The sequence below is a fragment of the Takifugu rubripes genome, unplaced genomic scaffold, assembly GCF_901000725.2.
Source record: "Takifugu rubripes unplaced genomic scaffold, fTakRub1.2, whole genome shotgun sequence".
Lineage (NCBI taxonomy): Eukaryota > Metazoa > Chordata > Actinopteri > Tetraodontiformes > Tetraodontidae > Takifugu > Takifugu rubripes.
This window is the reverse complement of record NW_021821612.1, coordinates 1-23421: the sequence shown is the minus strand read 5'-3', so window position 1 is coordinate 23421 and position 23421 is coordinate 1. Positions and strand designations below refer to the sequence as shown.

At 51.0% G+C, this 23421-nt stretch overlaps 1 pseudogene; it reads right to left on the bottom strand.

Annotated features, from left to right (window-relative positions):
* LOC115248221 (sodium channel protein type 4 subunit alpha-like) overlaps positions 1-21758 on the bottom strand; it is a 46768-nt pseudogene extending 25010 nt beyond the window's left edge.
* Positions 21759-23421: the final 1663 nt, after the last annotated feature.

Below are 23421 nucleotides of genomic sequence, written 5' to 3'. Positions count from 1 at the left end.
GTGTGTGCGTGTGTGTGTGTGCGTGTGTGTGTGTGTGTGTGTGAGACAGATGATGTTGACATCAGCACTGGCTAATAACACTAACATCAGCAGAGAGAGGATGACACGGATTCTCTGTGAGTGTGTGTATGAGTCTGTGTGTGTGAGTCTGTGTGTGTGTGAGTGTGTGTGAGTCTGTGTGTGTGAGTGTGTGTGTGTGTGAGTGTGTGTGAGTCTGTGTGTGTGTGTCCTGGTGCTTCTTCATTACATCAGGCTGCTTGTGACAAACCGTCACGTGAGGGCTCACATGTCACCGAGATGTTATCAAACCTGACCCGCTGGAGTGTTTGTGAAAGTGACGCGATCTCCAAACGCACAATGAGATCTGCAACGGGTGTGTTTAGTGCTGAGTTGTACTCAAAGCTGTAGACAAATCTGTGCATTACTCCCAATAGATGGCGTAAAGGCTCAACGATGACAGACGTCAGCAGTTACAGGTCAGTCTCAGTGTTTCAGCAGGAGTCCGTGAACAAACCTACAGTGGTGTGGTGGTGTGTGTGGTGGTGTGTGTGTGTGTGTGTGTGCGTGTGTGGGCGTGTGTGTGTGTGTGTGTGCGCAGCATTCAGCCAAGAACACTGAGAAGAGTGTGCACTTCATACACATACACACACATATCAATAAAAGCCTCCAGTAAATGTGTCCTTTAGAGCTTCGACCATATGGAAGTATTGATATGTTTTAAGTAGAGTGAGGACATCGATCACGTCAGCACAGTCCTGTCCTGACATGATCGCGCACGCGTGGCCTTACATAACGCACACGCTCCGAGCTGTCCGTCAGACTGGCCGGCTAAATGCTATGTAACATCTGCGGGGATTAGAGGCTTTATCCTCTGAGAACTTACAACTCCAGACTGGAAATCGGATCGTGGTGACGATACGCAGCCTCTCCGAGACCTCGGCGGCTTTTCCAGCCAACAAAGAAGCGTTTATGCAGCAGAAGTGCATCAAACTGCAGAGGAGGCGACAGCAACTCTAGGAGACTTTACGTAACAGCTGACTAAAAGTCTTCGGTGCCGCGTGGACAGCTGAACAGGTGTAATGATAATAAATGAAAAGAATTATCCTGACATTCCACAGAAGTGGGCGACCCTAAAAAACAAACCGCGGGAGAGGAGAACCTTTAGCCTTCACATTACGTCTGACATAGGACCAACGTGTGTGTGTGTGTGTGTGTGTGTGTGTGTGGGTGTGTGTGTGTGTGTGTGTGTGTTTAAAGCAGACATATCAGTCCATGTTTGATCTTTAAAACCTCTTATTATGGACTTGGACTGGAAGCAGCACAGCAAAACTCTTCATTTGAACAGAACACAAGATCATGATTCACACTCAACATTCAGCCACACACACACACCACACCACACACACACACACACACACAGACACACACTCGTAGGACAACAGTGATATCATCCTTAGTCCAGGAATCAGCTACGTCATTGCCGACTGAACCAACCCACAACCAAGTTTAGTTCTGTGACGGCTGCCTGGAGCTGGAGGGTGAAGTTAAACACTTCTGGTCAAGAACCACCACGTGGGGTGTGTGTGTGGGGTGTGTGTGGTGTGTGGGGTGTGTGGTGTGTGTGTGTGAGAGAGAACAACAAGGTGAATTTGGGCCATTAGTCGTTCACACCTGAGGTGAACGCGAGTACCATATTGCATCAACCTATTCAGCTCGTGTCGGATCACTGGCAGCTGTAGTGGTCAAACACGGGGGTTAGTCCACGGCGCTCCAAACCAACCTGACCCTTTCTGTCAACTCTGATACACACGCACGCACGCACGCGCACACGCACGCACGCATGCACACACGCACACACGCACACGGCACGCACGCACACACACACACTGCCTGCATTCACGTAGAGATGAATCCACTGGCCTGTTTTACAGGATTTCAGGCAGGTTCATCACGGTTCCTGCAGACTTTCCCCTTCTACTCTGACAGAATCCAAAAGCGCTAAAGACGGCGGCTAACCACAAGCACCAGATCTCTGGGACGGATCCGGTCAGGACGGATCCGGTCAGTGATCTGACCATAAAGACATCGTGACGGATCTGGGATCTGCAGGGACCCTTGGTAGACATCCATACCAGATGTTCTCCTGTTGGTTCTTGGCCATGATTTAAGGGGACGTTCCAGATTATTATTTTATCTCCATCCATCCATCATCCACACATCCATCATCCTCCATCCATCCATCCATCCATCATCCATCCATCCATCCATCCATCCATCATCCATCCATCCATCCATCCATCCATCCATCTCATCCATCCATCCTACCAGGTTTCCGATGCTCAGCATGCCGTTGAACTCCTCAGTCATGGGGTAGTGCTCCATGGCCATGAAGAGTGTGTTGAGAACAATGCAGATGGTGATGGCCAGGTCTAGGAAGGGTCCATCAACCATGACCTTCACAGCTGCTTCACCTTGAGCCAGCAGGGGCAGCACTCCCACACCAGGAAACGATGGGCGAAGGCATACCAGCATGGATGGCACCTCTTATGGGCCTCCTCCAGCTCTGCAGGGCCCCAGATAAATAAAAACAGAAGAAGAAAAGGAAGACAAGTGAGCAGAGACAAAACTGAAGGAGCTGTGATGATGAGAGCTGATGTGTGGATGTCAGATTGAGTGTCGTCCTATTTAGAGCCATGCTGGGAGGAGTGGTTGAGGTTTGGACTTATTGAGGTCTTCCAGGTGGGAATCAGGGCAGATCCAGGGAAGGTCTCAGTGAATAGAAACACCTTCTGGTTTTATTACCCATCAGGAGTCTATTAACATCAACATCCTGAAACAAAAGTTCTCCGAGTCTGTCAGACTGAGACAAGATGTGCTGCCTTTTTCAGATCAGCCCACTGATGATCCAGATTTGGGCTCCTGCTGAACCCATCCAGAACTTCATGGGTCATCCTGAGAGCTTCTGGAGGTTGTTGTCCTGTTGGAAGGCAAATTATTCTTCAGCTTTCTGACGGAGGTCTGGACTGGTCCCAGTTCCTTCCACCCTGACTACAGCTGCCCTCTGATGCTCTGACACAGCTTCATATCAATGAAGATCTAATCTGCTCCACCCTCACCGCTCCACCCTCACCTGCAGCTCCACCCTCACCTGCAGCTCCACCCTCACCTGCTCCACCCTCACCTGGCTGCTTCCACCCTCACCTGCAGCTCACCCTCCCTGCTCCACCCTCACCTGCAGCTCCACCCTCACCTGCTGCTCCACCCTCAACCTGCAGCTCCCCTCACCTGCAAAGCTCCACCCAGCCCTCAACCTGCTGCTCCACCCTCACCTAGCAGCTCCACCCTCACCTGCAGCTCCACCCTCACCTGCAGCTCCACCCTCACCTGCTCCACCCTCACCATGCAGCTCCACCCTCACCTGCTGCTCCGCCCCTCACCTGCAGCTCCACCCTCATCTGCTGCTCCACCCTCACCTGCTGCTCCACCCTCACCTGCTGCTCCACCCACCCCTGCTTCCACCCTCACCTGCTGCTCCACCCTCACCTGCTCACCCTCACCTGCAGCTCCACCCTCACCTGCTGCTCCGCCTCACCTGCAGCTCCACCCTCATCTGCTGCTCCACCCCTCACCTGCAGCTCCACCCTCACCTGCTGCTCCACCCTCAACCTGCTGCTACCACCTCACCTGCTCCACCCTCACCTGCAGCTCCACCCTCACCTGCTCCACCCTCACCTGCTCCCCCTCACCTGCTGCTCCGCCTCACCTGCAGCTCCACCCTCCATCTGCTGCTGCCTCACCCTCACCTGCAGCTCCACCCTCACTGCTGCTCCACCCTCACCTGCAGCTCCAACCCTCACCTGCTGCTCCGCCCTCACCTGCAGCTCCGCCCTCACCTGCAGCTCCACCCTCACCTGCAGCTCCACCCTCACCTGCTGCTCCACCCTCACCTGCAGCTCCACCCTCACCTGCTCCACCCTCACCTGCAGCTCCACCCTCACCTGCTGCTCCACCCTCACCTGCAGCTCCACCCTCACCTGCTCCACCCTCACCTGCTGCTCCACCCTCACCTGCTGCTCCGCCCCTCACCTGCAGCTCCACCCTCATCTGCTGCTCCACCCTCACCTGCAGCTCCACCCTCAGCTGCTCACCCTCACCTGCTGCTCCGCCCTCACCTGCTGCTCCACCCTCACCTGCTGCTCCACCCTCACCTGCTCCACCCTCACCTGCTGCTCCACCCTCACCTGCTCCACCCTCACCTGCAGCTCCACCCTCACCTGCTGCTCCACCCTCACCTGCTGCTCCACCCTCACCTGCTGCTCCACCCTCACCTGCTCCACCCTCACCTGCTGCTCCACCCTCACCTGCTGCTCCACCCTCACCTGCTCCACCCACCTGACAGGAACCAAACCATTATTCACAGGAGCCAACTGGGAGGATGAACAACTGGTTTGGTATAACTGGTTAATAATGTTTACATGTAAGTTTACTCTGGTGATAAACAGGAAGTTGTGTGTGCGGAGGTCACTGGGAACGTGTGTGAAACTACACAGTCAATCTGGGCGGAGCTTAGATGATTACGAGGTCACACTGAGGTCGCAGACATTGTCTGAATTTCTGTTAATTCCTGAAAAAACCCAAAAAAGAAGACAAAAATATTCATTTAACACAACTGACTGAGGGTGTTTTACATTTTAAAACAAAGAGAGAGAAAAGAAAACTAATGCAAATAAAATGATTTGGTTTCATGAAGGGCGATTAAACCAACAGATTTACTTCTATAACGATCTGTTCTCTAAGAGCAGCGACTGCCCAGGGGAGAGACAGTGACTCAGCAGAACACACGCCAACACACACGCACACGCACCGCAACGCACGCACACACGCACGCACACACACACACACGCACACACAGAACCACAATCAAACACGCATGAAATTACGGACACACCAAGAACACAAACAGGCACACACAAACACTGACAATGGACACATACGAACCACGCACACACAAACAAATACAGGCACACAGATGTGAACACACACAAACACACTCGTGGACACACACACTTCTTTTTCTCTGTGGGTGTGGCTACTTCATTCCAAATCTGTGAGATAAACAAAGACACACAGTGGTTCCCCTGACATCTGCCGGGGCATCTCCCTCACTCTCACACACTCTCTCACACACACACACAACCACACGCTACAAATTCAGACACGTGACTAAAAATTCAGACATGGTACACAAACCCTGTATCCCTGCAGACTCACACAGTGACCTGAAACACACCTGCCATACTAAGATGCACTCAGATGCAAAATTTAAAAAAGAAGAAAAGGTTTACGAAATCCCTGTCTCCACACACACACACCACGCACCAAGCGAAAAAATGTCAGAACTTTGAGTTGTGAATTTTCTAATAAAATGGAATCTCCAAAAACAAAAAGATCAAAAAAAAGAAGTGATTTGGAAAAAAAATGTAAGTGAGTGATCCGAAGTGATCCAAAGTCTTTTGAAATGTAAATATGGCAGCTTTATTTACCTTCTTCCACTGATCCAGATAAGAAGACAGATACTCGTCTGTCCCACTGTACAGAAATTAGAAAGAAACACTCAAAGGTCACCTACTGCTAGTTAGCTTAGCTCACATAATGATTAGCCCTCTGTCATATCTGACTCTCACCTCATCATTACTTAAGAAAAGTGGATTTGGGATTTATAATAATCTCTTTTTTCTTTAAACAAGCGCTGGTGTTGACACGTTGTTTCTCACCTTCCATGGCATCCGTTAGGTAGCTGGCAGCACTGAGCGCCCGGCCCCTGCTCACAGAGCCCTGAAGAGACGAGGGACGAGGAAGCAGCATGGTGCTGAGCTCGTGGTTGATGTGGGAGCCTGAGAGCAACATACGCAGCACGTTAAATAAAAGACACAAATACACAGGCTGAACACACGTGCATGGTGTGTGTGTGTGTGTGGTGTGTGTGTGTGTGTGTGGTGTGTGTGTGTGTGTGTGAAAAAGAGGAGGCGGAGGGGCTGACAAACTGTGACCGTCACAACATAATAAATAATAGAGTTTATTATGTTGGAGCAAACTTGGTGACCCTGTCACACTAATCAACCTGGAGAAGTTGCTCAGGTGTGATGACATAACACTTCCTGCTCGCTGGTCCTCTACAGAGACATGACGCCGGGGCCTGAAGGTCACCACCACCACAACGCCTACATCCTGTCTGCGGGCCAGGCAGGGAAGCACCAGGGAAACACACGCTAAGAGCACTAATTTAGCTTCCGTTAGCGGCTGTGCATTGCCATGGCGATCTTTCGTGAGCGCTCCCTCCCTCCATCCACTCGTCTCTCCATCAGTCGGAGCAGCAGGAGACGACGAGACGCGAGAACATCGAACATGAAGCTATAACCTGAACTGAACACCCACACGGCCCCTGCGGCGCCGCTCCACGTCTCGCTGCCAACGTCTCGACAGAGCTGGAGCTCCGCGCCGCACATCTGTCTCAGCTAAATGCTTTGGAAGCCTTGATGACTGTCGTCATTTGCAATTCCAGCAGAGCCTGTATCATTATGGTCTTTATGCAGAGGTGGACGCCTCCTCCGAGACTATAGGGGCAGCATTGTAACCCGGGCAGGTGTGGAACTGTCATGTTGTCCGTGGAACTGTCTGCTGCCACTTCCTGTGAGCGGCCAGGCCAGTTGATGACAGCGGCCCTTTGAATTTTACCGTATTAGAGTCCAATTATCTCTTTCTCTTTATTAAAAGTCGGCTGAAAGTGACGGGATTTTATGCTACTTTAGAAAATAATTCTCTCTGAGGAGAGGTCAGCACTGCTGCTTCTTTGGTGCCGTTTCCTCTTTAAAGCCTCTTATATAACGGTGTAGGTGACAGTGTGGGTCTGGCTGTCGGGCAGGTGGAGGTGAGTGAACACCTCCAGGCGTGGAGCTGCTGCGTTCGTCATTGTAACCTGCTGCCTGATGGGAAATAGAAAACTGAAACCAAGCGTTAAAATAAATGTAATCCCTGGTGACGTGAAGCCGACAACCACAGCTTCCTTGTGAGTCCCTTTCTGGAAGATGAAGATAAAACATCTAACCTGGAGGATTTGATGTCTAACACTGAAACACTGAGGAAAAGATCCTGAAAGAAACTCATTTGGAAGTTTTCTAAATAACACTGAGGAAAGAAAAACACTTATTATAACGCATTAAAGATGGTAGTGACGAAGAATAAGGTGTCAACAGAACATACAAAAACACACATGTTGTGTGTGTTGTGTGTGTGTGTGTGTGTGCGTGTGCGTGTGTGTGTGTTTTTAAAAACCTTGTCGGTATAAGCAGACAGGAAGTAGCTGCACTTAAGCTGAGTAAAATAAAGACCTTAGAGTTTGAATGTTATGATCTCCCCACTTCCTCATCAGTGGAGCGCTCCACAGAAGTGCTCCTTTATTTAAGTGACTATCCATTCATGCGGAGGATCAGATTATGGGATGGAGTCGTAGTCCGGAGTGGGATAACAACCTCTGATTAGGTCACCTATTGACTGTTTTGTTGCTGTGCTGTTTGTGACATTAAGCTCATCATGTTTAGCTTTCCAGATCGTATCATCTGGTGGTCAAGGTTATATCAGCGTTTGAAACGCTAGGACATCTGCGAGTGTGTGTGTGTGTGTGTGTGTGTGGTGTGTGTGTGTGTGTGTCTCTGTGTGTGTTGTCATGGTGGAAAACAATTGTGCCGCCTGCAGCCGTCCAGCACTCAGCAGATATTTGCATAACTGCAATCTGACATCATGAACTACAACACACACTCATATCGTCCATCTCAGATAAACAAAGTTGTGGTGTTTCCCCACCACACCACACACACACACACACCACACGCACACACACACACACACACACACACACACACACCACACACACACACCACTGCTTGGCATCAATGGGTTAAAGCTGCACATACCAGCTTAGCCATATCTGTGTGGCCTTCCTTTTGCACATACCTAAACTCAAACTCTGTCACACACACACACACACACACACACACACACACACAAACTCACACTCTCTTCCTTGACCTTCTCCATGGTGCAGGCGGGCAGCTGCCCTTGTAGAGGTGGTGGGGAAACTCCGTTCTGGTCCATGGTAACAAACAGCTTCCCGTTGATGTTCAAAGTGGGATAAAATACCTGAAACACACACACACACACACACACACACACCACACACACACACAGTGACCCAGAGACTTAGAGTGAATCATGTCAGTAAAATTCCTAATTTTAAACCTCTTTATCTGAACTAGGCATGTGGCTGTTAGTTTAGTCTCTGTGACTTTAAGACGTGGTTGCAGTAACCTGGGAGCTCTGCTGGTGGTGCTGTAGGTGCTGGGCCGTCGTTTGGGGCCACGGGTGAGGACAGGATGCCACTGAAGGTGCCGCCACTGTAGGTTCCGCCCCCCACGCCTTCAATCACATCTTCAGGGACGCTGTACTCGTCCATCGGCCATCTCTCTTCGGAGCCGCGGCTTCTCAAGCGGAAGTTGAAGATGGAGGAGACTTGACTACTTCGCCGAGTCTTGGCGGAAAAGGAACGGGGAGGAGTGGGTGGACGGGCTGTGGGAGGAAGCAGAAGATGCTTGCCACCTAATGGTGCTGCCAGCAGAAAAGGTCCTGACTCTTCTTCTCTTACCTTCCCACCGTCCGTCACGTCCACCTGTAGCAGCTTTTCCTCCGACAGGTTGGCCTCCGCCTCGGCCACGCCCCACCAGGACCTGACTCTGCCCTCCGCCCCTCTTGGTGGTCCAGTGGCCAAAGCAAACGGAGAAAGTTCTGGCGACATGACCGAGTCAGAGTCCAGAGCTTTCTGTGCGGCAGCCTTAGAGAGAACCGAGGAAGCAAACGTGAATTTACTGCCTATTTTTTAATCTCTGCTCTCCTGTTGGTCTACCTGCTGGTCCTTCTTCAGTCTCTCCATGGCCACCTGGAACTCCCGTTCTTTCTGACATTCCTCCACGATGGTCGCCTGGTTCTGCTCCTCGTATGCCATGGCAACTACGGCTAGGATGAGGTTGATCAGGTAGAACGAGCCCAGGAAGATGACCACCACGAAAAACACCATGTAGGTCTTCCCCGCAGAGCGCAGCGTCTGCAGGCAGAAGCAGACGCAGGTTCTGGTTTGGTTTCTGGTGTTTAAGCCAATATGCTTGTTTATAAGGTGCTCAAATGTGGGGTGCTGGAACTCCAGGCTCCTTGAATGGGCTCCAGGCACCACCAGGGACTTGCCTGAGCACATCATTCATACCTGGTGATAGAGATTTTCCCAGCAGTCTTGGGTCATGAGGCGGAACAAGGACAGGAAGGCCCAGCCAAAGGTGTCAAAGCTCGTGTAGCCATAGTTGGGGTTCCGACCCGTCTTCAGACATTCAAACCCATCTGGACACTTCCTGTGACGGTAGAGCAAACATCCCATCCCAGATATGAACAAACATGGAGGGGAGGACACCTTCACAGACTGTGATTCAGAAGAAGTCACACATCAGACAGTGGGCGTCCAGTCAGAACAATCTTCCATTTTCCTGCCTCTGGTTCCTCATCAGCGTTCACCGCCGAAGCTTTGTTATCGGCATTAAACTGGAACCACCTACGCGTTTCACCACGGTGACGGCGTTATGTAAGTGATATTCCACATTCATATACAATCACATTAATCGCTGCCCACACGGTCGGAGCCCATCCAGTCAAGCAGCCTGTCAGAGGCAGCGCACAGATTTAAGGTCATGGTCGCCCAGCTCGCACTGAACCCGCAGGAGACCAGTGGGGGCCACTGGGGGCCAGTGGAGACCAGTGTGGGCCAGTGGAGACCAGTGGGGGCCAGTGGAGGCCAGTGGAGGCCAGTGGGGGCCACTGGAGGCCAGTGGAGGCCAGTGGGGGCCACTGGAGACCACTGAGGCCAGTGGAGGCCAGTGGAGACCAGTGGGGGCCACTGGAGGCCAGTGGAGACCAGTGAAGGCCAGTGGAGGCCAGTGGGGGCCACTGGAGGCCACTGGAGGCCAGTGGACACCAGTGGGGGCCACTGGAGGCCAGTGGAGACCAGTGGAGGCCAGTGGGGGCCACTGGAGGCCAGTGGAGACCAGTGGAGGCCAGTGGGGGCCACTGGAGGCCACTGGAGGCCAGTGGAGACCAGTGGGGGCCACCGGGGGCCAGTGGAGACCAGTGGGGGCCAGTGGAGGCCAGTGGGGGCCAGTGGAGACCACTGAGGTCAGTGAGGGCCAGTGAGGGCCAGTGGAGGCCACTGGAGGCCAGTGAGGGCCACTGGAGGCCAGCGGGGGCCAGTGGGGGCCAGTATCTGTCAGTATAGGGACTGTAACCAGCTTCAGGTGCTTCTGTCCAGATGCACCTCAACACAAAGCTCAGCGAAGGACGACAGAGTGATGATGAAAACTTCTGGATGAGCCACCAGTCAGCTGACCTCTGTTGCTTATCTGGGGATTCAAACCAACGACCTTTACCCTGGGTCAACTCCACCCACAACGAGCCAAGGTTAGCATCAGCATGGAACATCCTGAAGAACACATCTGGTCATTTTAAACCAGCAGAGGTCTTAACCAGGTTAACCCACACATGTGACCCACCTGGTTGGGTGGTTAAACATGTTTGTGATGATAAACAGCTGAGTCGCACCTCTATGGCAGCCACGATCAATGCTAACGGTTGCTGATTTCAGCTTTACCGTATTATTGTTACGTAACAAGGTTACAAAATCACACATCTGCTGACAGAAACAGTAACAGGATCAATGCTGATTCGATGAGACTCGCGAAATGACGCGATTATTCTGGTAACAACGCACGATACCCGACATTAGCGTGAAAACAGGGAAACACACGCACAAGGCGAGCCGTCATGGGCCGCCAGTCAGGTTGATGCCATTTAGTCTGACACAGAGAGCAAGGCCAATCTCCCCAAACACACACACACACACACACACACACGCACGCACACACACACACACACACACACACACACACACACACACACACACACAGTGTCCTACACTTGCATAAATCCATTCCCTCATCTGGCATCCAGTGAGTCAACGTGGTGGCATCTGAGTGAATGTGAAGTGTGTGCGATGGTGTGTGTGTGTGTGTGTGTGCATCAGTTATCTCTAACACACACCTCTGTTGGTGTTAATGGAGAGGCACCACTTCAGACCCCCAGTCACACCACAGCAGCCCTCAGATCAGCTCTTACACACTCGTCCGCATTGAAAGTTGTGACTCGACAAATGCCGTGGTTACCATGGTGACCGCTGGCATTGGTTGAGTTTAGGCATTAGTTAAATAAAAAAACTGCTTCAAGCGGGAGAAACTAAAGAACATTTTGAAGGTAAATAGACAGTTCCTACACCGAAGGACAACGAATGTCATCTTCTAAAGATTGTCTCTTACATCTGTGTATTCACTTCATATTCCCTACAGCCTCCCACACACACACACACACACACACACACACACACACACACACACCTCTAATTATAACACTCAGGTAAACTAGAGTCTGGAAGGAAGAGACTACTTAGCATCGCTATAGCAACCATATCACAGAGAGGGTTGCCGGGGGAAACTATTTTGTGCTATCTCTGTTGGGGGGAGAGTGTGTGTGTGCATGTCTGTGTGTGTTTCTGACCTGTGGTGACAGAACCTCTCTGGGTTCGTTTTAATGTCCATCAGATCCTCTGATTTTGGGTTCATGCTCAGACGAACGCCGGCGTCCAGGCTGATCCGAGGTCTTGTGTGACCTCGTCTACTCGGCCGTTGGTTCCACCCAAAACCTCCTGTGAGGTCGTTTTAATGGAGATCTGAACGATCAGCATTATTCCATCACTGTCCTCAGCAGCACACACACACACACTCACACATGTGCACCCTCACGTGCACGCACGTACACACCATCGACATCGTTCCATAATCTTTAAAAACACAACAGCTCCTGAAATAGCAGCTGCACCACTGAGACACAACGTCTTGCTGTTAGCATCTAACTGCAGGCTGGCTACGAACCGCGTGAGCGTGTGTGTGTGTGTGTGTGTTGTGGGGGGGGGGGTAACTGCTGGGTGATTTGGATGGTTTAGATGTTCAAATGTTCAAACACACAGAGTCCAGAGTTCATTATTTCTGATGTAAACGCTCATCATATCAGAGGTTCTGAAGAAGCTGAGGAGCAGCCGACTCCATCAGGGCTGCAGGGAAATTCCAGAGAAACCAGCTCTCGGGGGACTTGTTACTCTGTGTTTGCTGAAGGGGGCGCTGCCCTCAGGGGCATCGAGACGCTCGGCGAGCTGGGTCCAAATTAGCGTCGGCGGATCGAGTTACGCGGCAGAAATAGCGCCTGGCGGCCGAGACGTCCTCACTTAATCCAAACTCTATCTGTTAAAATGTAATTAGTCGCTTATTTATGTGTTCAAACGCAGCGGCGTCGAGTCAGACCCTAACAAACGGAGAGGTTTCGCTAACGCTAAGAGGCGAATGTTCAGCGCCTTCATCATCATAAGCACACACAGCCCAGCAAGCGTCAACACTGCTGCTCTTTTGGTGTCGATACAGCTGTTTGTCAGTAAATACAGCAGCACGTCCTGGCGTGGTCAGAGAAGAGGTAGAGAAGCATCATCCTCATCATCCTCTTCATCATCATCATCTTCAGCCAACAGGAGAGTGTTGGAGACTTTACTCAGCCAATGCTGATGCTTCTTACTGATTTGAGGAGCATTTGTTTGGGTCTTTATCGCCTGCAATGAACTGGAACTGAGACGGTGCCACAAAACCTGGCGAGCAAATATCCTCACTCAAAGAGGCGACTAATTGGGTAGAAAAGGAGGGAAAGAGGCAATATGTTGCCCAGTGTGACGTTGGGATGAAAAATGACACGTCCGCGTCTCATTCGGTTTCCCGCGAGCTTCATTTTCACTCGGCCTCCAACGGGCCGATGGAAGCTGCAGCGACTGCGAGGCTCTCGCGGAGCTCGAACAGAGGAACGATCGCTCTCGCAGCTTCGTAGCTCTGTCATCACCTCTGGACGCCACCCAGAAACCCGCTCCGCTTTAAATGTTCTCACAACCTTATTACTGGTTCGGTAACAAAGAAACAAAAATAAGATCTCAATCTTCTGGAGCTGGAGACCCTTGCTGTCTCTGTCCTCCTCTAATCCTTCCTCTGGTTACCCACAATTCAGTCTTCGGCGGCCAAAAGAGCATCAAAGGTCGGAGGTCATGATCAAGATGGCCGACACTCACTTGTCTGAGAAGGTCACAGCGTCGATCACGTTTTAATGTAGCTTTGAGTGATTGTGCCGCTGGAGTTCAGCTGCTCCACCAACTTCCGACTGTATTTTAATTTGACCGGAGTTCACTTTGATCACATGGGTACAAACTGCAACGTGATTGGCTGATGGATGGTGCAAGCAGCCAATCAGAGTATCCGACTTTATAGTCTCCTAATTTAAAATCATAGATGCCAAAATGTCAAACATCAGCAATAACAAAGCACACACACACACACACACACACACACACACACACACAAGCACAGAAAGTATCCACCCCCACCATAACAAATGTTTTCAATATCCTGCAATATTGATCGGTTTAGCTCTTAACATAATGTTTTAACTGTTTGGAATTGTGTGTGTGTGTGTGTGTGTGGGGGGGGGGGGGGACGACAACAGACAGGAGTGCATCAGAGCAAAATGAGCCTGTGTCTGAGGAAGCAGAATGAGCAGATCATTATCACACACACACACACACACACACACACTGTCTCACACACACACACACACACACACACACACACACACATGTACTTGGACACAGGCCTATGGTGCATGCACCTGAATGCAACGTTAATGCAGTGATGGGTGTTCCAGGAACTTCAGGCCTCCCGGGGGTTTCTGCTTAATAAGCCGTCTGGTTGTCGCACGCCGACACTTTAGGGCACATTTGGGGGTTTCCAGGACACGTGGAAGGTTTCAGGCTGGTGGACACAGCCTGAAGTCTGAGCGCTGCGCCGTCACGAGCACTTAACGGACATTCTAGATAATGTTAATAAAGAGTTAATTCAGGAAGGAGCCGCAGCCTGGATACGTCCCTGCAGATGGCGCCGTTCTGAGGCCGCCGTGGAGGAGCGTTTTTCCACCCCTTTGAAGGGACGCCTGTGAAGCGGCTCAATTCCCTGCTTCACTGTTTACAGACGGGAATGTTTCTAAAGCAGAGGAAAGACTTTGAGGATTTTGGACGCATTTTCAAACCTTCTTTGGTGCTTTTTTGTATTCTGCGAGAATATTTTGGCACTGGAGCATCGGCGTGAGCAAACGCGCTCATTAATGGTTTTAAACCACAGGTACAAACTGGGACCGAGGACCAGGAGATGAATTTCCGGTTGTTGGCAGAGGAACTGGACATTTAGAAACGGGCCAGAAGCCCTTGTGGTGACCTCAGAGGTCACCTGATGCATGCAAACATGCTTCGCAGCAGTGGCGCTCGTCAGCACCGATAATGATGCACCCTGACGGAGACGGCGCCGGCCGTCCCCGCTGCTGCGTGCACGCATGAGCCGGGGCAGAGGTGAGGATGTCACGTGACAAACACACAGCACAATCCGCGTGTTAATCATTCCAAATATTTAGAAGAGGTTTGGATTTCAGACTAATTAAAGAGTCTGGCTCCAGTCACTCCAGGGCGTCTGAAACCGGTTCAGCCTGCTGGTTTCTGCCCAGGAACACTTTTATTCCCCATCTGAAAAGAAACGAATCGTAAAACATCCTTCATGGAGAAAAACAAGATTTATTCTGCCTTCCCCAAAAACCTCAAGGATCCGCTGCTTTAGCGTCCACGAACCTCGGCCGTTGCCTCTGTCCTCGTTTCCTCCGTCCTCGTTTCCTCCGCCCTGTTTCACCTCCTCTCTGTTCTCTCCATCTCCGACTCTCCCCGTAGCATGTTTCTTTCATCGCGCTACACGTCAGTTAGCTTCCTGTTAGCTGTCAGCTTACACGTTTGCATCTTCAGACTGGTTCAATGACACGGCCAGTTAGCTCCAGGCTAGCTGTTTCCCCAGCACTGGTTTGAGTCAGTCGCACGCACAGACACAGACACAGACGCAGTTTTTTTCATAGTTGTGTCAGTTAGCGTCACGCTCTCAGCGTGGACAGTCAGCACGGATACTCTTCCTCTCTGACAGCTCACACAGCACCGCGGATCCTCGAACCGGCAGCAAGACTCGGCTGGAAAAGCAGAGCCAGAAGCTCAGCAACAAACATGATGTGGATGAGAAGTTACCAGCCGATTCACTTGGAACATTCATGGAAAGACGACGATCTTAACGCACACACACACACATTTATCCCCGACATTTCTGAACCAAAGACTGAATGCTCTCACACTGGCACCATGTTAGATGAGTGACAGAGAGACAAAAACATGGTGACCGTTTCTCTCGTCCCTGACAAACAAGAGCTCTTCACACCTTTTTCTTTGCTCAGAGCCAAAACACAACAAAGACGTTGTTCAGATTTGGATAAACGGGACGTTGAAACGCTCGTTCTCATCTCTCACACCTTTCTCACTATTAAAACCTGACCACAGATGTGCAATCAATCAATCAATCAATCAACCAACCAAGCAGCCAGTTTACCCATAATGCAACATTGTAGGTCAGCATTTGGTCGGTGGTTCCGGTTTTGTTAAAACTGAAGGCGGCTCATTGAGCCGGTTCGGTTTGCTTCCCATCATAGTCGTACTCTCATTAATCAGCGCCCCCTAGTGGCGGCACTGATTTTACCTGTGACGTGTGACCGAAACACGACGTTTCGTTTTTTTCCGCGTTTGGATGTTGTCAGGAAGGAAAAGTGGAGCACTCACCCTGCATCACTGCCGTTTCCACAGATCAACGCGTCTTTGGCTCCTTCCGCCTTGTAGAAGTTCTCTGGAAAAACCCAGTTTGTAAAATCATTTTGGGGATTCACACAGGTTCAATTCTAAACACATTTAATCACTTTCATCAACGCCTCGTTTAAAATAAGCACAGATATTGAAATAAATTAACTTTGGGCAACAAAAAACACTGGTCCTTTTGGAGTTAGAGGAACATCTGCAGTCGGATCGGATCTTCTTTGAGTTCAGTTAGAAGTTCCAGAAACACGGACGTGAAACCGGGCCGACGCTCGTGAACCCTGTTGGGACTCCAACAATTAAACGGTTGAGACGGCGTCTGCACGGGAGGCTAAAAGCCAAACCAGCTCTGCTGAGCAACACTTCCATCCCACCACAAACCATCTCCAAGTACATTAAACACTTAACTGCGCTACTTCAGCTCTATCTCCGACCCGAACACGCTGGAACCACACACACGCGACCTGGAAGGCTTTTAATGCACCTCGCTTTCTGTACGGGCGCTTCACTGACAGACAGCGACCTGAACTCTGCTCACGCTCACCTGGTCTGAGACCTGCTGGTCTGAGACCTGCTGGTCTGAGACCTGCTGGTCTGAGACCTGCTGGTGTGAGACCTTCTGATCTGAGACCTTCTGATCTGAGACCTGCTGATCTGAGACCTGCCGGTCTGAGACCTGCGGCTAACTGACGGTGACAATTAGGTCTCAACCCGAGTTCCTTCACTTCCTGCCAGTGGAAAACCTGGAACAAAATCCCATAATTTCACGCCTGCCATACATTCACAAGCCCCGCCTCCTCTGTGAAGCCCCGCCCACCGCTGTTCCTGAATTAGGCCTGAGAGCTTTACTTCTCGTTTGGCCTTACGGGAACAAACTCTGGGCTGATGTTTTCAGTAGTAGCTAAATACGAAAGTGTGCATTTGTGTGTTTTAACATTATGTAGAAATCCAATAGATCATAAACGAGAGAGCTCAAAGAGCTGCAGATGGATTTCACTTCAGTGAGACAAACAGTTTTTAAGTTCATCGGAGGAAAACAAAGAGCTCAAACAGAGCCAGAACCTCGACCCGTGCACTTGTTTAACAGGAAGTGGCTGTGTGAGCGAAGGCTGTCGCTGCTGGACGCTCGTTGGTGATTTCAGAGCTTCCACCGGCACCGATGATGTCACGAGCTGAGCAGACAGATCAGATGGGTGTGATGGGAAAAGTTTGGTGACGGGAGCATCGATTCCCGAGTCAGGGAGGCTTTCTCCGATGGGGGGGCTCTCACATTTCAGCTTAGCTTTTTACAGGTCGATACCGGGGCCTGCAGGGGACATTTCTGTGGTGTGATGGACAGCAGAGCCAACTGGAAATGACTGAACAGAGAGCAGATTACAGAAGCAGCATGTCCCCACAGCGACGTTAGCCTGACTCAAAGTGGCTTTGATTTCCAAATCTAAGCAGCAGGAGACGTTTGGGTGGCGTCTTGTCCTGACAGGAGACACTGAAAGACAATGTCCAATCACCAGATCTTCACCTGATGGTGATGGGTCGTTTTAGATCATCAACCATTAATCTGTCATATTCGCATCAACACCCGTAACAAGTGACTCCGCCCACAACCCCCGCGAGGCTGATCCTCACCTTCTTCGTTGGTGAAGTCCTTCATGGAAGTCCAGGTCTTGTTGTTGCAGAAGAAGGAGGCGTTGGCGGGCAGGCTGTCGTTGACGCAATGCGCTGTGCTGCGGACGCATTTCTGCCGCAGGTTTCCCATGAAGAGCTGCAGGCCGATGAGAGCGAAGACGCTCAGGCAGAAGACGGTGAGGATCATCACATCAGCGAGTTTCTTCACCGACTGGATCAGAGCTCCGACAATGGTCTTCAGGCCTGTCGCCCACAGCGGACAAAAGATGAGCGGATGAACCACAGGAGGAGGTCACGTTGCCGTGAAGGTCACGTTTGGACCGAACGAGCGTCGTGAGTCCAGCGTAAAGATGAGCGCCGCTTCAACTTCATGAGCCTCCACAGAAATGGGTTGAAGACAGGAAATTAGGTCCAAATTTGTTGTTTTGGCTTTCAAAAATGGCTAAAATGTGCTTGGGAATATTGAAGAGACGCCATCTTTATCAGATTTAACACAAACGACTCCACTTTTAATGGAAATGTCACCAATTTCAAATCCAAAATAAAGAAAAGGCTCATTCGGTTAAAGCTGCAGTCAGACACGAGTGATAATCGAGTCCTGGAACCAAAGACCCAATCAGGTCTTTGATGATAAATGAGTCCAGGTCCTGTTGGCTCGGCTGGTGACCAGGGGCAGGAAAGGTGGTGGAGTCGCAGGTGTCTCTGCAGCTTTAAAATCCCCTCAATTCCCCCTCCACCAGCGGGTTCGAAACATTAAACACGAGTTCTCATTGTCGCGACATGAAGCAGAACAACCACAAAACTCATGAACAGACATGAAAAGATGGTGAAAACAGAAGGGGCCAAACACGAAGAACACAAAGGCTGCAGACGTGCCAACTGTCCTCCAGCGGCGCCTTTACTTATTACATCGGCTCATTAGTGCGGAGGCTGGTGACGAAGGCGGGCGCTGCCACGAGTGTGTAATAACATGTGGCAGATATGTTATAACAGGCTCGCTGCCGGCGCAACGTGCAGGCTCACATGCAGAGAGGAAACATACAGAGGCGAGCACGAGATTCATGTGGGGTTTGAATGAATTTGGACGTTTGAGAGATCCATTTTCATCAGAAATAGTTGAACCCCGATGTAGCTGAAACCATCAACCCAAAGCTCCGCTGTTCCTTGGGTTCCCTGTGGGCATTAAAGGCAGCTAATGTCTGAGGTGGGACCTCCTATCTGTGCAAGACCTCTGATGTTCCCACAACCTTGACCGTTCGGCTCCAGAACACTGCAACCATAAACAGTGACGTCAGGAGGAGGACCCGTTTCTCCAGCTTCCTCACCTGGGATGACCGAGATGGTTTTGAGCGCTCGCAGCACCCTGAAGGTCCTTAACGCTGACACATTACCCAGGTCCACAAACTCAGTCACATATCTGCAACAGGCCGGAGACAGACGCACAAAAACACACACAGAAGGTTTGACCACACTGAGGAGCAACCAGCGACACACGGAGATGAAGCCGGGTGGAGACCTGGACCTCTGAGGAGAGCAAGTCAGACCTGGATTTGAACTGGAGAGAGAAGCCAGAACCAGAACGGCTTTTCCAGCCAACTGGGGGGGGGGGGGGAGATGTATTTGCAAACATTTGGCTTTGACTTGTTTGCTAAGGTGAATTCTGATTGTTCGTCTTCTCCAGTTCAGAACTGAACGTTCAGATCCTGTCGGACTTTTCCTCCTTTCCTGTCACAGATCAGGCGATTACACTGGTGACCACGGACGGGTCAGAGGGCACATGGAAGACATGGACTAACGAGAGAGGACGACAAGGTTACGACATCTGTTCTGGACTCGCTGCCCCCTGGTGGCGGTGCTGCTTACCTGGGATGACTGAGATCGTTTTCAGGGCTCTCAGCACTCTAAAGGTTCTCAGCGCCTGCAGGTTCCCTACTTTGATAAACTCTGTTAACAGCCTGCAGGGGGCAGTGTGGTGATTTCAGCACACAACAAAGAAGAAAAACATCACAAACGCTGGTGAAACGGACGTTCGAAAGTAGAGGTTGAAGTATAAAACCATGACGTGACATCAGCAAGTTCAGACAACATCAAAACACCCAAAATCTGTGATTTTACTGAATGGTAATCTGGAATCTGTGCAGTTCTAAAGCTGTGGCTAATTCTGAGTTATTAATTCTTACGTTTGAATGAAAGGATGAAAGAATATCCTCGAAAAAGAACGTTTCTAAAGAATCCGCGTCCACAGGTCAGGCCGAATCAGATCAAGAAGGGCACTGGCGATGGCAGCCATTTTGGCCCCGTGCTAAGATCAAGTCTTCTGATTGGAGGCTGCTAACAGCCATCCATTACGGCTCATATTTCAGCGCCGGTGACTGGCAGGCTGATTGAATTACAGCGGGGGCGGGCAGCGATGGAGGCCAGAGCAGGCCGTTTACATTCAGGCGGAGTTGATGAGGAAGCGGTGACGCCACAGGCGCTTCACAGCCAGGACGACACACGTGTTCTTATCTTCACACAGATGTTCACGTCTTCATCGTCGGTTAAGGACTGGAGTTAAAGAATGCGTCGCAGTAACGCTCGGCAGATGTTACGGTGGTCAGGAGGAGGGCGGCGGCGGCGGCCGCGGGAGGGACAGCAGGAAATAAACTGATGCTGACGAGACTGAAGCGGCAGCGGCTCTGACGGACGCCATTATCATGTCATTACACTGTAATACCTGGACACAAGGGGGCGGAGCCAGAGTCTGCATGTGTATGCAGGGGTGAGGTGGGGTGATGGACTCTGTTACCATGGGATTCCTGACTCAGGGGAGGGGAACAGCATCAATCACTGTGAGTGTGTGTGTGTTGTGTGTGTGTGTGTGTGTGTGGTGTGTGTTCACCAGCCATTACTCTGGTTTTAATAAAGGATGGGCACAGAGGGGTGACGTGTCAGGGGCGGAGCGTGTGTGTATGTGTGTGTGTGCGTGTTTGACTTATGTGTCCCTATGTATCTAAAGACATGACTGACCACAGGACGGCCCCCGGTTCAAGGACACCAACTGACTGCATGTGTGTGTGCCTGTGTGTGTGTGTGTGTGTGTGCCTCCTCACGCCATGCCGAGCTGGACTGAGAGGTCAGGTGTTTCAGGTAACCAGGAAACACCGGCCTGGAGGGGCAGAGTCCAGGTTTGTCTCCATTTGTGATGTTGGAGATTTTTGAAGTGTGTTTGTTTCCATGTGGAACATCTACGGGGGGATGGACGGTTTGTTGTCTCAAACCGTCCAATCAAATCCTTGTGTCCAGTTTGATGAGGACTTCCTGCCAGGACTCAATTCCTGGAGAACTGATGCAGGAACCGTAATATTCCCCAATGCTCCCTCACGCTGATGTGAGCAGACCAGGATGACGTCTGTCTTATGGGGGTTTTGTCCTTCTCAGCGGAGACGTTGGTCGCCTGGACGTTGGTCACCTTCACCAGGACACTTTAGTGGAGTGAGGTGACACCACTTCATTACAGCTCAGAGCTGAAGCCTCGGGTCAGTTATTGATCCGATCAGTTCACACCGATCATTTATCCCCCCACACACACACACACACACACACACACTCACACACACACTCAAACCTTCCACTACTACCGCTGCTATAACCGATGGTCACCTGATCACTAACCAGCCTGACCTGCAAGGATAAGTCAATATATTATATTATATTATATTATATATATTGAGGCTAGAAGTGGGTTTAGGTTATGGTCAGGATTAGAAGTTAGTTGGGATGCTTATGGTAAGGAGCTTTTATATCAATGAAAGTCCACACAAAGATATAAGTACAAGGACGTGTGTGTGTGTGTGTGTGTGTGCATGTGTGTGTGTGTGTGTGTGTGTGTGTCAGACTCACGCCATGACGATGACGCTGAAGTCCAGCCAGTTCCATGGGTCTCTCAGGAAGGTGAAAGGTCCCACACAGAACCCTCTGGCCAGGATCTTGATAAGCGACTCGAAGGTGTAGATGCCCGTGAAGGTGTACCTGAGAGAGGTGATGAAGAGCAGGTAACTCGGGCGGTCTTCCGCCTGGGCAGGGGTCTTCTCAGGTATACTTACTCCAGATACTTGGCCCAGTTGGCTGGCTCAGACATGGCCATGAAGCAGCAGTTGGTCAGGATGGTGCACATGATGAACAAGCTGAATAAGGTGCTGAGGTTCAGGAGAACACACGACTCAACCGACACTTTCTCAACTCCTCTGAACGTCAACAACCTTCACGTGTTGCTATGGCCACGGGAGTGGGAGGAGTCAGACTGAGAATCGCCTCGAAACCTTTAGCTCGCGTTAGCGTTTCACTGCTTGCCACCCTGAGCGCAGCTAATTACGATTCCACTAATGGCGGCGGGAGCGGGCGAGCCCCCTCCCACCACACCATCACGTAACGGCGAGATCTGATCCTTTGCCTGCGAGAAAACATCACCTCCAGCCGCAGCGCTCTGCTCGCCACAGGCCATCAGGTGGGAGGAGACCTGTCAATCACAGCTAAAAATGAAAGCTAATTATTGTAATTTGGCAGGAGAAACATGCTCCCCGCGTGAGCGCCGCCCAAACCAGCTCTGACTTGTTGACTGAAACGCTGTTGTGGCAGCAGGCAGCCGGATAATACAGTTAGCCCATGACAAACAACACAAGCGTCCCGCCGCCGTCACCTTCCAGTGAGGGACTAATTACGGCGTAATAACAGTGCTGCGGTTATGACCCTCCCAGGACAGCGTTCTGGTAACGTCATTACACCTCCCACATTGAGAAATATGACATACGGCGGTTCCACAAAGTCAAAATACTTCAACTTTCAGTCTCGGTTCGGCCGGTTTTGGTGTGTTGATCCATCAGTTATAAGACAGAGGAAGAAAAAAGAAAAGAAAAATACTTATTAAGTATAATCAAGGATCCCACAGGGGGTGAGGGCATCCAGGTGATCAGGTGATCTGTGGATTTACTGGAGCACAACAATGCATGATGGGAAACGGCTTCAGCTTCTGCTGACATTTCCTGTCTAATGCAGCAGATCCTGGCGTCCTGAAGCCACATGTGAGGTTCGCATGTGTTCATCTCACACCTCCACTGGTCACCGTGGCGCCACTGTGGCCCACCACACACTTGATGATGACACACGCGCTGATAATAACACGCACACACTCAACGAGCACACTTTGGTGCCTCCACACCTCTGACGGCGACCTCTTCCCCCACTTATCCCCTCCCAAGAGCAGCAGCGTGTCTCTCAGCGTTAGCGACCGCGCCCACCAATAAAAATAGACGTGTGTGAGGTGGAGCGAGGGGGGGGGTGTCGCGGACCGCTCCGCTTTTGGGTGTGAAGTTGCGTCTGTCATGTCAGCATGGTGTTTAGTACTCGAGGTGGATGCCGGCATGGGCGCCACCAGACCTTTGATTCACCAATCTGGAATTTAATCGGATATCAGATGATGTCGGAAAATTCAAAGGCACTTCGTGACCCTTGACCTATTCCTTTCATCTTCTCTGTCTTAGGAGAAGTCACTTCATGGATCCCCCCTGTCCCCGTCACTTATTCCTTTCCAAAGGTCAGCAGGTAAGAGGCAGGAACGCACCTGGACAGGTGACCCGTCCATCACAGTCCCCACACCCCCCTCCCTCCATTCCCCTCCACGCAGAGGTCATGTGACCTGTCTCTATGTGATTTGGGCTGCGCTCAGAGCGGGAGGACAGTTTGGGATTGTCGGGGGAGCGCGTTAGAATGTCGACCATCCCTCAGAACTGTATAAAGAACAAAGGCTGTTGCTCAGCAGCAACACGTCAGAGAACACCTGAACCATCAAACACACATCGGTGGAGCTG